This window comes from Pyxicephalus adspersus, chromosome 3, assembly GCF_032062135.1.
Source record: "Pyxicephalus adspersus chromosome 3, UCB_Pads_2.0, whole genome shotgun sequence".
Taxonomy (NCBI): Eukaryota; Metazoa; Chordata; class Amphibia; order Anura; family Pyxicephalidae; genus Pyxicephalus; species Pyxicephalus adspersus.
The window spans coordinates 107,115,982-107,132,291 of NC_092860.1; positions in this window are offsets into that span (position 1 = coordinate 107,115,982).

Genomic DNA, 16,310 nt, shown 5'->3' on the forward strand with positions numbered 1-16,310 from the left:
CTGAAGCAGCGTCAGACTGCCTGGCTCAAAAAATCACTTGTTCTAATATTTCATTAGGTCTCTTTTAGATTTGATTATGGCACTCATTTGCCCTGGTATCATTTTGTTAAACAAGTCATGTTTTTGTATTATTGCGAGAATCCTACAGATACATATAGTCTTCTCCAGCACATATAAAAGATTCTCACTGGGAGTAAGGTCTGGACTCTTGGTGGCCAATCTTTGTGTGAAAATCTCATGCTCCCTGAACATTGCCTTTACAAATTGACCCTAATGAATCCTGCCATTGCTATCTTGGAATATACCTGTAAGAAAAAACCTGGTCATTCAGTATTTACAGTTAGCTGGCTGACCATATTCTTTGGGTACAATAATGTTGCTCAAGCTAGACCTGACTAAAGCTGCGTACACACTTCCAATTTTTATCGTTGGAAATGAACGACGATCGATTGGGCAAAAATCGTTCATAAAAAAAGTAACCAACGACGCCGGATCGTTCGTCGTTCGTTTACCAACGATAATAATTGGAAGTGTGTATGTAGCTTTACTAAAGATCATATCAATGAACCCACAGGCTTGGGCTTTTTTTTGCCTGCTGGTTTAAATTCAGCAACTGATTTTAGATTTCCATATCTATAATACATACAGGAAAAGATATATAATGGAAAGATCAAGCATGCACACTATGTAAAAAAAAAAAAAAATATATATATATATATATTTTAAAATAGCTTTCAAGAGGGAAAGGGTGGGGTTTAACAGTAGAAAAGCACCCAGTTATCAGAAGTTCTGAGCTGTCACCTTAGATTTATATTTCTCAAGATACTGAGCACACTTTGCCCACTGCAGGTGCAAACCTTACATCTGAACTCTCAAAACAGACATCCGTCATGGTCACGCACATGCAGGGGACATGAATGATACTAAAGTATGTTACAGCTTAAACAGAGATTGTAAATAATGTTTGTGTTCCCACAAAGATATTCCTGCTGACCTGAATGGGAAGCGAGGAAACTTTTTCTTGGTGACGCAGACGGCTTGGGATCCTTGACAAAGGTGTTAACCCTTCCTTACACTCTCCCTTCAATTATGTTGTAAATTTTAGGGATCTGTAAACAAATAGATCATTTATACCAACAATGCCTTGCAGAGCTGATTGCTTGTGAGAACTAATTAGGCTTGTCTACACCAGTGATAGGTGAGTGTTATCTCTCTGTATTTAAACTCTGGGTTCATACATGCCAAAGCCCAAAACCCATTTTTGGGTTGTGTCTAGTGTATGAACAATTGAGAAACCTCTAAATGAGGCTAGTAGAGGATGTAGGCTTCTGACAAGGTCACAGGTAAAAAAATTCCCAAAAAAAAGCGGAAGGCCTGAAAACCAATACAGCAACCACATCTAAGGACTAGTAAGCTACAATTATATTAAAGGGGAACTAAACCCTGGGAATACTCCCCATTCTCACGCGGATGCTGCCATCTTCTCCCTTCTCTTCCTCATTTGTTGAGCCATCTTGATTGGCAGGGTCAGGATGATGTTATTTTTGTGTTGGAGTTTATTAAGTCCCGGTACCCACAAGGGAAGCTGGTTTTACTGGGTACCCTGGCAACTACTGCCAAATTTTGACTGATTGGCATTGATCAGGCAGTTTAAGAATACTTATTACAGCAGGTAATTAGCCTGAATTTTTGAATTCAGATAGTGTAAATCTTACTTGGCATCTATACCATATAACACATTTACTTAACACAAAGTTGTTGCAATGATCCAAAACAAGGAAAAAGCTATATTATCATGCTGAGTGTGTATTTTGAAGAAGCAATGTCAGACATCTGACCTAATACTTCAACAGATAAGGCATCTAAAATACATTGATTACAAATCATCCGCTTGTAAATTGGAGAGAAAAATGATGGACAAACTGGTGAAAGCGGCAGAAAGACTGTCTATCTGACATGGGTGTGTGAATGTGGTAAGCTTTACAAATATATAAATGAAAACAAGCTTTCTGTTGGCACCATCAAGCTTATTTATCTAGTCAATAAATATATATTATCCTGTTGACTCTACTGTGGGTGTACATATTATCTTTTGTTACAAAATAAAATTGTATTTTTTATAAAGTCATGTCAATTTTAAAGGTTCCACTCAGATAATTTTGAAATGTTTTCCGATTTCTTCCAAACTGTTACTGTAAAAATCCTGTTTTTAAATTGAGCTACTGTACATAAATTTGCACATGCAATAAATAATCAGAGCTGTGACTTCTCTGTCGTCCCTCTTTGCTCCAAATGACTGTTGAAAGGTTCAATGAGACCTATGAATCATGCTGCAATATCAATTAGGTGTTAAATAGTGCTTAAATTATACATAGTATTATAAAGGATGAAATATGGTAACGTATGAGAGACATTTTAGCATGCCTCAAAGAGTTAAATCCTCTTAAATTCTATTGCAGTTTGATCAGCATGATTGCCTGCAGTTCTATGGGTAATTGCAATTTTAAAATGCGGCAATAAGGCTGGAAACAGTGGGAATCGGTACGCCATGTTAATAATTGGAGTTTGTAATCTCCAATTTAGGGTACTTCTGTTATTCAGAAAATCAAACCTGTTCTTACTTTGAGTACAATGCCTATTGTTGACATTTTGTTTCTACATTTAACCTATGGACTTAGCCACTGCCAAAGGGGTTTATTTGTTCTCCACCTCCAACTTTCATTAATGAATCCAATGTTTAAAGGGTTACTATGGCCCTCATCTGATTAACTAATGACTATGCCTATCCTTGATCTTAAGCTTCAGTATTTTATGTTACAAGAATATCACGTCGATAGTGTGATCATAGCTTAGTGCAAGTATAACCCTGCAATGGCAGAGTGCCTGTGCACACACGTCCTAGGTGTAGATGCCAGGCATTATGTCATTTGATTTGTCATGCCCAGTAGGCTATCTAGATATAATGTACACATGAGTAATCCCGAACTTAAACACCCTCTAAAAAAACAGCCGTAATGTTACTTTAATACACAGGTGCTTATTCAAATAAGATATGAATCACACCCTTATATAACAGCTGCCATTTCTTAAAATTATTCTGTCATAGACAGAATATGGGGGCCATTGCTGACTATTCTTTAAAAAAATGAATTTACCTTACTCTTATGGTGACCATCATCATTCCTCTTTTTTAAGTTACTTGACCAGGGCATCACACAAGGAAGTTAGAACCCCTCAGCTGCATATTCTTCGCTTCTGTAGCCCCGGGTTAGGAAGTCAGTTAAAACATAGCATTTTTAGTAGGAGAGGTAACTAATGACAACATTTACCTTTTCTTTGTGAAAGGGTTACTTTAAAACAAAAAAACTTGAGATTACCAAAATACAGGCCTATTGTTTGGTTGCATGGGGAAATCTGTTGGTTGGCAACTGGTTTGCGAGGGCTTGATGGTTGGCATAAAAGTGGGTGACGTAAGGTGTGGGGAAAGGGTCAGCACATGTTGTCCTGTAGGCAGAGTATGCCAACTCATGTAAGACATAAGAGTAGGAAGTGGTATGTGACACCTAATGAGTTCAGGTGGATCCTTTAAAAAGAGCAATATATTCTGGTTTACCCCTCTAAAACATGCTCACAGTCGGTGGTAGGGGTACGCTGGTTGAGCTTCAAGGCAAGCCTAAAGAACTGGCAAGTAACCCTTTTCCCAGACAGGCCCCACTCACAGAAGATGGCCTCTGCCCTATGACCTTTGGCTTCTGCCCTGTCATTGATGGAGAAAGAGATTGACTCAGTCTGGGGATTACTGATATTACCAGTTACCCTGGCCTGCATCCAATGCTGATGGCTCTGTAGGAATTTCCTGTGTCCCACTCACTGCTTGAGATACACTTTCCTTCTTCCACCTGGGTATATCTATCAAGCAGGTTTAGTAGCGATTGATAGCGTTCTGTTGAAAGCTCTGTTGAAACAAGTGTTCACACTGCCATGTTTGGGCCATACTTCAACAGAAATGTTCTTAAAAAGTCTTATTGTGCTTCTACCACCCCAATAATAAAATGCAGTTAGCTTAAAATATACAAAGCGTCCAATAATCATTTCATCAAGGAAGCTTATAATGTCAAGACAGAGTGACAAGAGCTGTTCTGCCAAGATATCACTCCCTTTTAATGACACACTCCTGTCTGATCTCCATTCTTATCTCCTTCATTTAGTTAGCTGGTGTTTTTTTTTTGTTTACCTTCAGTTGGGAGCCATTCCACCTAACAACTGAACAACAACAAAACAAAGGCCTCCTATATATAACTTCTATACGATTTTCACCATTTCTGATTAGAATGGATCCATCACATGAGAACATTTGGCTCATGAAGCAAATATTTTGTCTACCACTTAATACTACACACTGTTTATTTATCAACCCAATTGATATCAGAATTTTTTTTTCAGTTTTGTGGTAAGTATTATTTTAGTATCCTGTTCCCCTAATGGCAGCATGAACTGTGTTTTGTCTGTCTGCTCTACATTACTATGATTGTGTTAAAGTAAGGGATATTTTGAGTGCTGGTTCCAGAATAAAAGGAAGTACAATTTCCATAAGGATGTGCTTCTTTTTAATTCACTGGAAAAAAAAAGGAAGAGTACTGCCTAGGAAGATTGATATTGATTGTTATAATTAGGAATACTGTGGATCCCTCCTTCATTTTCTCCTCTTCGTTCTATCTCTATGCTCCCTTTCTATAACAATTACAAAAATTATTTAGCATCCTTCTGAATAAAAAGAAAAGTGTTGTAGTTACCATGTATATGGAAGAGAGCCTTGCACCTTTAAAAAGCAAAAAAGTAATGGCGTTTCCTATATCTCTAAACAAATATGCTGCTATTAAACTGCTAATCTTTGCATTGCCCCTGTTGATCACTAAAATAACTTTAGTAGCTCTTTTCAATATTTCTTCTAAATGCACATTAAAAAATGCAATAAGACCAGGCCACCTACTTTCCTTTCTCCATGTTTATGCTTTTGTCAGTAAACAGGGTCAAGCATAGGCACTGGCCTACACAGCCCAAATTTACCAAAAAAATTGGGGTTTTCAGCCATTTTGCGGCTACTCCAACAACAACCAATCAATCAATCATCCATTACCTATTGGCTAGTTCACTGATTGTTCTTGGATTATTTTTGGTAGGTACTAACCATTGCATACCAGGAATTCAGCACAACATCTGTCATTTTTGCTCTGACCCAGTCATTCTCGCATCACAATTTATCCCTGGTCAAAGTCAATCAGAGCCATACACTCACCCATTTTAGTGTTACCAACACATACAACACCTACATGAACTGGCTGTTCCCTTTGCAATCTAGTATATCCAACCCTCAATAGGTGTCATTGTAACACTATAATAATTTTTTTATATATCTTATTTTTAAAAGGTATGCTGTTATTCTATACCAGAGCTGTCTAACTTGGGTACCGCAACGACCACAAACAAGTCAGTAATTTCTGACTCTTGTAAACCACAACTTATTAGTTTTCCTGCTGTCTGGGAAAAACTAACAATGTGTGTAGATTATAGCCCTCGAGGACTGGAGTTGGACAGCCCTGTTCTATACACTTTTACCTGGTTCTTTGTCATGGCAATGGACAAACTAGTTAAAGAAGAGGTTAGGACCTGATTGACATAGGAATGAACTCTGATAAGATATAGAAAAGAACAATGAAAATTGTATTTAAAAAAGCAGAACATACAGAGATAATATGAAAGAAAAGCAAAAGGAATTTAAAGGAAGCAAGCAGTGGTATGTTAGGAACTATAGACTGGAACAGAATGTTACTTTATTATATATTTACCTTATGTTATTGTATGTTTTACTTAGTTTGGAGTCTTCTTTCCATCTCTAGTAATTCTGGTAATGCTGTAGGTCTAATTTGTTTCAACTAGCATGTGCAAATTCTAAACCAACAATACCTGTTCACAAAGTATGCTATAATTATTAGAGCTGATCTTTTGCTAAAATTACTGCTGCTTATTAGACGAAATCCTAATTCTAGAAAGTAACAGCTTAGGGTGCTTTCTCTCTCATTTATACTTTGGCTACAGTGAGTGACTGGAGACATGTTTCTTCAGACATGCAACAAAAGAGATATATCAGTGCCATTTATTACCCCCACCTCTAAAACAGCAAAGTATAGCTGACATAATCAAGTGGCCAACTACTTTGGTTCTGTAGAAGAGATATTGTGGGTGTATTTTTAAATTTTGGAAATAGAATTATACCAACATAATCAAGGCAATATCATTGATTTACTGGTGGATATTTTTTTAATCCTTTAATATATTGAAAACCACTGCCAAAGTTAATCTTGCTACCATCTCTTCCTCTGGTATAAACCGGAACCTACCAATTCACATGATCTAGACCCATACCCTACCCAATGTAGGCAATAAATACTCTCTGTGCATACTGAATTAGAAGCTATTATATGCTATACTTCAGCAAACACACAAGTGAGGAATGATTGATGATGAAGATGTCTTTATCTTCTTTTCTTCTGTTCTCCTTTGGAGTGATGACTAGTTTAGTTATGTCATGTAGCCAGAAATGTGGGCAGGACACCTGGTGCTTCACAGCCAAAAAAGTATTATTACATGATACAAATAAAATTGCAGATATGGCTCAACAATTAACATATGTGAAGCCCATTTAAGGCTGTGAGCACTTTCTACATTCTCTTCCAAATCTCCAGAAAACCTGGGTAGGAGCTATTTTAAATTACTATCAGACCCCATTACGTGCTAGTTTTTTGGTGGGACCCTTTTTTCTACTAATTGCAGGAAAAATGTGAGTACTGAAGTTTGTCCTGGTGATTTCTTTGTGGACAGGCAGATACTTTACCATCCACATGGCTTGTGGAGATATCTGTTCATCTAGCTGCTAATTTAGTGATTAGGTAACCAGACAGCAATCACCCAGAAATCAATGCATATACAAGAAGTAGTTTCTTTATTTTCCAAGTACTTTTATTTCTATAAATGTATAACTTTGTTAGTCTGTAAAAGCTGAATTCTTCTATTTACAATAACCATTTTATCATTATTATTATTCAGTATTTATATAGCGCCAACATATTATGCAGTGCTTTACAAAGTCCATAGTCATGTCACTAGCTGTCCCTCAAAGGAGCTCACAATCTAATGTCCCTACCATAGTCATATATCATTAACACAGTCTAAGGTCAATTTTGGAGGAAGCCAATTAACCTAATTGCATGTTTTTGGGATGTGTGTTTATAAAACAGGGAATCAGGCAGCCCCTCAAACGTTCCCTGGTGGGAATCTTCCAGGTCCATGTATTTCAATGGCCATAATAAATTCCCATCAGGTAATGTTTGAGGGAATTACCCATAGTGCTGTACTTGCTGTACTTGCATGCTCATCCATTCAACTGTAAAGGAACAGTTGAAAGCCACATTGTGCAAACATTTTTATTATTATTATTATTATTATTATTAATAAATAGGAATTATTTAGCGCCAACATACTACGCAGCACTGTACATTGAATAGGGGTTGCAAATGACAAACAAATACAGACAGTGACACAGGAGGAGAGAACCCTGCCCTGAAGAGCTTACAATCTAGTAGGTGGGGGAATTGACACACAATAGGAGGGAGATATGTAGCAGTTTTGAGTGCACTTTTAAATGAGCAAAAAGTAGGAGCAAGCCAAATAGGACGAGAAAGACCATTCCAGAGAGTCGGGGCAGCTCTAGCGTAGCGGCTAGGGGAGTATTTTTTTTTAGGGGAGTATCAGGTCAGAAATGTAAGTGGAACAGGAACTATGGAGGGATGTGAAGGCAAAGAACAGGAGCTTGAATTTGATTCTAAGGTAAAATAGAAGCCAGTGTAGAGAACTGCAAAAAGATGCAGCAGAAGGGGAGTGGTGGGAAGGATGGATGAGTCTGGCTGCAGCCTTCATAATAGATTATAAAGGAGAGAGTCAGGTTAGTGGAATACCAGAGAGAAGAATGTTACAGTAGTCCAGACGAGAGATAAGAGCGTGTACAAGGAGTTTGGTAGTCTCAGGGGACAGGTAGGGACAGATTTTGGAGATGTTGCGTGGATAAAAGTGACAGGACCTGGAAATGTTCTGAATATGGGGGGTAAATGAGAGGGCAGAACCAAAGGTGATGCCAAGACAAAGTGCCTGAGGGGAGGGCCGAATAACATAATTTTTAAGGTGTTGTTAACAGTTAGAAATATGTCAGAAGGAGATTTGGAGTTTGAGGGGGGGATGATGATGAGTTCTGTTTCATCCAGGTTAAGTTTCAAAAATCGGTCAGACATCCATGATGAGATGGCTGACAGGCAGTATGAGACCTTATCCAGGACTGAAGGGAGACAGGTCAGGGGTGGACAGATCATGTTGGCATTGTGGCATGGTTCCTGGAAATGGCATGTGACATTTGACCATGTTTGCTTTTTCTCCCCTTGGAGATAGTTCTGCAACACAACTGCATGGATATATTTAATAAAGGCTGTGGTTGACTTCTCCCAGGCACATAGAAGGGCACCCAGGAGTGGCTCACTATGCAGTTTTGGACTACAAAATCTGAAAGGTTCTTTACCCGTGTTTTTGTATGGCTGGAAATACACTGTCATTCCACCCAAGCAGACAAAGGTTTGCTGTGATCTATATGTTATTATGGTATACCCTGGGCTTAAAAACAAACATTTTTACATCACCGCACAATACACATTGTGGAACAGACTGGTGGTGACCCATGAATTTCTAGACTTATATCAAGTCCAATTGTAGGTGAACCTGGGAACTAGAAATATGGAAAAATAAAAGCTGATGATGCTGAGCGAATGCCACATATTTCTGACTTACTATGTTTTTTCTATTTGTGATAAACAGATCCTTTTCCCATAACTGATAAATACATGAGGCAATCTAATGCATAGGACATAATAGCTCCCCTTTGCAGATTACTGATGGCGAAAACTAGACCTGACCTGGGAAAACTAGACGTTAGGAGACATACCTATGACCCCGTTGCCTCAGAGAGCTTGTTATCCAATTCAGATCAAGTAAGAGGCAATTTACAATTTTGTGGAATGCATTTATCCAGCATTACATCAGCTAACATAATCATCACACTGTCCTTGAAAAGGATCTTGTTTGGCTCTCACCACAAAGATGTGCTCTAGGTAAACAGACCCAGAGTATATAATAGGGCCAGTTTAAATTAGTCCTAACCCTGATTGGAGGAATAAGGTCCGTGACCTGGCTCTCATGTAGTTAGCATTCCTGTGTAAACAAAATAGAGTATCCATGGCAAACTGCTTCCATGGGTACTATAAAATAAGACTTTGAAACAAAAACAAAAGTATTTATATTTGATATCCACAGTGTAGAACAAATGAAAAAGAAAAGGTGGATGTCCTGCTAATTTATAAGAAGTGCACTGAAAAAGAAATTAATTAAAACAAAACTCTTTAAACAGTTACATCACCGGGAGCACTTTGCTAGTGTTTCCCAGGCCTAAGTAAACCTTGAATCTTGTCTATTCATTGACTTGTGATTACTATAGCACCCGAGGAAAAATCCCCCTCATTCAGACTATAAGGAAGGAGGAACTTCGTTTGTCTGCTCTGATCTGATCACAATCCTTGTTCTTTGTGCTACATTTAAATCCTGCACTGTTTGGGTTAGTAAACAACTTAAGCTCTTCCATTTTATTAAAAGTGTGATAAACTGTGCAGTAAATACCTTAAATAGCTTGGTTTTGTCTAAATAAACCTCTATATGTGCTTGTTAGGGAAAGAATATAGATATATCTGCTACAACCACCCCCTGTGGACTATTCAACTTGTCCTGGCAATTAGTGATTAGTGCAGAAGTGTAATTTTATGGTGAGCTGAATCACAAGCTGGATTATTCCTGCAAACTCTGTTCCTTCTCACCTTAGTTTTGGGTTATTCTCCTGCTGTAAAATACACAAAGATCGCAACCAGTTTGTAGTGATAGAACTTACCCCACCACCAGAATCTTCTGCTTAACTTTCTGCAATCTCTCTAAAACCACTTTGCAATGAATTTTGGTCATTAATAAAAGGAGGTCATGACCCTTTTGAAGTTCCCCTTTAGAGTTAGTACAAGGTTAAAGATGCCTCCAAGCAGAGGTTCTCCATTTTTAGGAATTGAGAAATGAAGCTTAAATGCTAAACGTTTAAAAGATAAGTGTAGTTTCACCTACAGAATCAATCCACCGCCACATCAAAATTATTTGTTAAATATAATATTATTGCTTAGGCTTGTCACTACTTAAGGTGCGTACACACTTCCAATTTTTATCGTTCCAATCGAACGACGAACGATCGATTGGGCAAAAAATCGTTCGTAAAAAAGTAACCAACGACGCCGACGAACGAGGAAAGTCGCTGGAAACGAACGACCGGACCGGCGGATCGGATTGGACGACGATCGTTGAACATCGTTCGTGTGTACGGTCGTTCATTGATCGTCCATGTTCAGAGCATGCGTGATGAACGAACGTCCGTTCACTTTCCTGTCGTGCACATAGTTCCTCTATCGCTTAAACGATCGTATCTATTGTGTGTACAATATCTATGAACGATCGTGTCGTTACCTCTATGTGCAGGATCGGTGCTATACGATCGTTCGTGTATATCGTGCAGGAACGTTCGTCGTTCGTTTTCCGACGATAATAATTGGAAGTGTGTACGTAGCTTTAGACCAGCAGTGTTCCTCAGCTCTGGTGCTCTAGATAATGGAGTCTGGATTTTGAAAGATGGAGATGGGTCCAGGAATAGTTCTCTGTGATCAGCCCTATTTATAACCAAGTGAACTCGCTGATTGCTGAAGGCTGCTAGGAGATCCATAGCCAGAAGTTATTTGGAGGTACGTTTATCTTTTGACATGTATTTCTATATAAAGCTTTTAATTTAGGTTTAGGGTAGATTGGGCAGTATATGACTCTTGGTGAGATTTCCTCTTACTGGTCCTGGAGATATACAGACTACAAGCTATGGGGAAGTCCTTTCCTAAACAATTATTACCAAGTTTCCCCAACTTAACAATTTTCTTTATATTCCTTTTTAAGTGACAACTGTAATATTTTGGATTTTCCCCTATCTGTCCTGGTGACAATAGTCAAAAGGACGAATGGAAAGGAAATATCAGAAGAAGAAACCCTGCAATACTGCAATATATAAAACAATGAACTAAAAAGCACTGCGTAATATGTTGGCACTATATAAATACTGGCTAATATTAATAATAATACTCATAGAACAGATTTTCAACTACTAACAGCCTCTTCAACTATGCTGTCAACGACAGCGTATACCAATCACTTTGTCAAGCAGTCGAGTACAGTTTCATGTAAAGTATGGCTTTTCCCCCAGAGAAGGAAAAGCAACTGCTCAGCCAGAAGCGACATGTCACTTTTAGGAACTACTCAGCAATCTACTGCAACAACAGCCATGTGCAAAAGTGTTGGGAGTGCAGCTAAGTCTGCAATAGAACGCTGAAGTCAGCCTCAAGTCTGAAATGGTCCTAAGAGTAGTAAATACCTACAAGGGTTACATTTTTATATTACTTGAAATGCAAAAAAAATGCTGTTAGTTACACTTTTGTATTTATACCTTTTTTAAAAAACACATTTTTGCTTTTTTTTGTATTGCGATTATTTTTTTAACACATTCCAAAGAAAGAATGAAACATTTTTTATTATAATTTGCTTTTTCCAGCACATACAATTCTTTCTAGCAGGCCATATCATAATATGATCAATCAAGATTAGGTAACCTGCTACACAAAGTTGCTCAACATGTTTCCAGTTCATAAACATTCGCATTAGTAATCATGGTGGGTTGTTTGCTCAATTATACTAAAATATTTGATACACAACCATGTAGAGATATGTTTCTTTAGGTCTCCTTTATTTCTATGGAACACTTGGTCAGAGCTTTAGTTGCTGTCTTAGGTTGCATACAACTGACAATTTAAAGGCCTGTACAAACATGACTGTGCAGGGTGTGTATAAAAAACATAGCAGATAGAGGCATACAAATACAAGTACCACTCCTTCTTTTCTTTAGATATCAAGACCATCCATGGAGAAGAACCACATATATTGCACAAGTATTCGTAATACTTTATAAGTATTAATAATTGGAACTGCCCCCTGTGTGTGTATATCTATCTTTATATATGTAAACATTTTTTATATATCAACATTAAATATATACCCTTTACTGCTGTTCTGCTATTGCTTTTCAGTTCACCTCTCTGTCCATTTTCCTGGCACTTTTCACTACTGTCATATGTAAAAGATCAGTTGCCTGATGCATTGATTATATTGTATGCCGCTCCTAGCAATACAATGGGAGTCATCTCTTGCCTAATTTTGGGTAGAATTCTTGGATAGATTATTTGGGTAGAGTCTTGGTCTTCTGTCAGCTAAATCTGCCCTGCATACACAACCTACTTTTAATGGTTGGGTCAAAATAAAAAGAACCTGTACCTTTTCCTGTACAAGACATAAGCAGAAGGTTCACTTAATTTCCTGCCCCCCTTCTGCTTGCACTGCCCTTCAGTTTCACATTTCTTTTTTTCCCCATCAGAGAAAATCAAGGTCCCATAAGTTCTGAGCTGGTTTGGACTAATCTTATAAAAGGATAACCCCTATGAATGCAAAATCAATGGGTCTTGGTGCTTGACTGCTCGAGCATCATGCAAGGTGGAGGAATCATTATATGCTCCCCCTATACTAAGATATAGTTTGTATTTTTCTTTGCTCTGGCAGGGAAAGGTAGTTTGCAGAAGAATGAACACAAGGCAGGTATAGGTAGTGAGGGATGGGGATGTAGGCACTTACTTTACCCTGTCACTTTGCCATGCATGTGTCCCATTGGTGAGATTTATCTTTGTTTGCTAATTTGGATATTTTGGTAAAATTTGGGTTTTACCATTACTTTTGTCACAATTAGAGTAGTAATCAGAACAAATTGAGTGAGTGAATCTCCCAAGAGGGAACACAGTTGACATGAAAATTTAGCAGAGGTTATTACCCTTTTCTACCCTATCCACAACTTAATTTGTTGCTTGCTATCAACTACTTTTTTGTATGATCAAGGCTTCAATGGGCATTGATTACATGAACCTTTTAAGTTCATATTTTTATTCATTCGAATATTGTAATTTCTTCATCACTGCAGGCATAAACAGAGTTTATGAAATTACAAAAGTAGGGTTCTGTGTGTGCATTGTATCAAGGAACAACGTAATACAAATGTCCTAGCAATCATTTTACATGTGTTATGAGGTGATATTGTGTATAAATCCTGAAGAACACTATATGTTCTAAATGTTCCAAATTAATTTTGTAATCAATAATACATGATTCAATGCATTTTTAAGTGCAACAGTGTAACTGAATTTGACTTGCTTTCATCCTCTTAAAGTTTTTAAGTTTGTATAGTAGAGCTCAGCAAGGAAGAGGGGTGATGGAAGAGCAACGAGTAACCAATCAGGTGTGCTATAGTGTAAGAAGCTTGCCAATAGGAGGGGTAATCAACATGACAGAGATAAACTTTTCAGTGTGCTGCTTCACCTTTCAATGTCCATTCTCAGAATGAGGGTGAAATGAGACCTATAAATGAATGCAAACTGCATAGGGAACTAAAGCAGAAGTTATGCTAGATAAGGCTGTGCTTTGACACTCATCTAAGAACAATGATCTATAGCATGATGCAACCTGCTTTTTGGAAGCCCAGGCTGTTAATGACACTCTTGGTGAAAACTTGCTTCCCCCGTCTAACCTCTTACACATTCATATTGCCAGTGAGGCAGCCCAGCATTGCTTTATACCAATAGAAGGGCTTAGCATCAAACACCAGTATCATGTATTGGTAGACGCCCAAAAAGATGAGGGTAACCACACTTGCCTCTCTGGCTCAGGTGATCCTGGTAATAGAGACAGAGGCACAGGGCATGGATGCTAATGAATGGATGAAGTCACAGGTAGCCAAGCTTCTCCATTTGCTGACTGAATGTAGCACAAATCAGTAAGTAGGGCAGGGAACAGGCAGGAAGAAAGGAAGAAGCAAACAATATGTGGAGATCAACTCAGGCACAGGATTTTCTAAAGACCAGTTAGCAACAGAGGAATGGAGGTGCTTAAATAGCTTACCTGTGCTAGTGCAGCTGGTACATGTGTGCATGCATTTATGCGTGTGCTTACATGTGGCACCAATGCAACATGCTCAGGGAAATAACCATGCACAGGAGCAGTCCTGCACATTCGCTTATAGCCATTGAGGCAGCCCATAATACTAATAGACCAATATTAGATGAATTGGGCTTTAAAAGGGCTTTTTCCCAAGTGCCAAGTCTTATCTGTCAGAATGGGGGTACATCTGGTTGTATCTGCAAGCTTTCTGAAGCAGGTATGTGCAGGTACTTCTAGGCAGTAAGGCAATTTGTTCTTTAGTCTTTAATAGGTGCTTATTATCAGTAGGGCATAAACATTATTTAATACTTATTGTCATTACCCCATCAGGAAATCCGACCTAATTCTTACTTTACTGGCTGTATTTTGCAGAGACAGCCAGGCAGTTGGAGTTTTCTGAAGGGCATCAGCCTCCATACTTCTCATAGTACCTGTGTAGAAACAGGTCTGCATAGTAGGTGTGTTCCCTGCACATAGTTAAGCAAAGCTGTTTTACTCGGTCTAAGTGAAATGTAAATATAATTTTTCTGTATTATGCTGGCTCTACAGGATGCAATTAGCTCATTCATTCAGGAGTTATAAAAGAGGCTCATGATCTCCAAGGATGATGTAAGTGTATAGATGAATACAGCAGAAGGCAGATGAGTCATTCAGGCAAATTACAGTTGTGATTACTGAAATCAGTTGGCATCCAAAAAAAGAAAAAAAATACAAATGTATCTGTGGCATGGTTCCCAAACACATTAAATTATGAATGGAAAAAAGATATAAAGATTAACAAATGAATGGGAATGGGGGAACCTTACATGGGTGAATCATACATGATCGCATTTAAATGTTCAGTCGCTCCTTAGCATATTAGTGCAAAATGTTACAAAACCTGGCCAGAACATAAAAAAATAATGGTTTCTTGCAAAGATCTATTTTATATAGCTATTTTAAAGACCATACCAACCAAGAGTTGGTTTCCCAGTTTGTGCAACAGGTTTAAAAATCTCTTGTAATTTTCCAGAAGGTGGCTTCCTTATCGCTACGGCTTTATTTTTTCAGATTTTCCAACATGCTGAACCATAAAAAAAATCACTGTAAATTGAGGCTGTCCGCTTTGCTTTTACTTGTTTTCAGGGGTATACTTTGATTTGTATCCCTCAAAAAAATCAACAATTTTCTAGAGGCACAAGAGAAAGTAACAGAAAATCTCTATAAAATGTGGAAAATTCCCCTCTGTAAATGAAAACAATTGTCCTTTGAAGACAAATTTTCATTTTTCACAAATCTCTTTGTCACAAGCAGAGGCAGAAAAAGCCACTAAAACTAATCTGTACCACCAGTGAGCTAATGTTTTCAACAAAAGTGTGCAACACAACACGTAAATTTCATCTTTTTCCACTGATTCCAACTGCTTTAAAGCCCTAAGGATTGGGGATTCTTGTAGCCCCCAAAATGTATGAGATATTTATCCTATTATATTTTTCAATGTTTTAATAAGTTTTTATAAAAATAGAGAACATGGAAAAAACAAGTTCTAAATGACATTGTCATGGATTTCATCAAATAATCTTAACAGTATTAGGCTACGTACACATGTGCAATAATTATTGCTGGAAAATGAACGATTAATGACCGATCAACGATTATTCACAATTATTTTAAACGATCATATAGTGCATGATTCTGTACATACTGTAACGATACGATTGTTCAAATATAATCCTCTAATAATGTACAGATGCTAGATACGATTGTTTGAATGATGCCGGAAGTGACGTGTACTGGAGAAAGTGAACTGCTCTTTGACTGAATGTACACACATTAGATAGCAAAGATCATTGCCAAATCAGATCCCCCAGGACAGTGGTTCGTTTCCAGCAAGCTTCCTCATCCATCGCTGTCATTCGCCTCGAGGATCGTTTGCTATCTATTGTGTGTATGGTTGTGAAGTCATCGTGGATGGTTCTGCGGTACACTTTATTATTATTATTATTATTATTAAACAGGATTTATATAGCGCCAACATATTACGCAGCGCTGTACATTAAATAGGGATTGCAAAT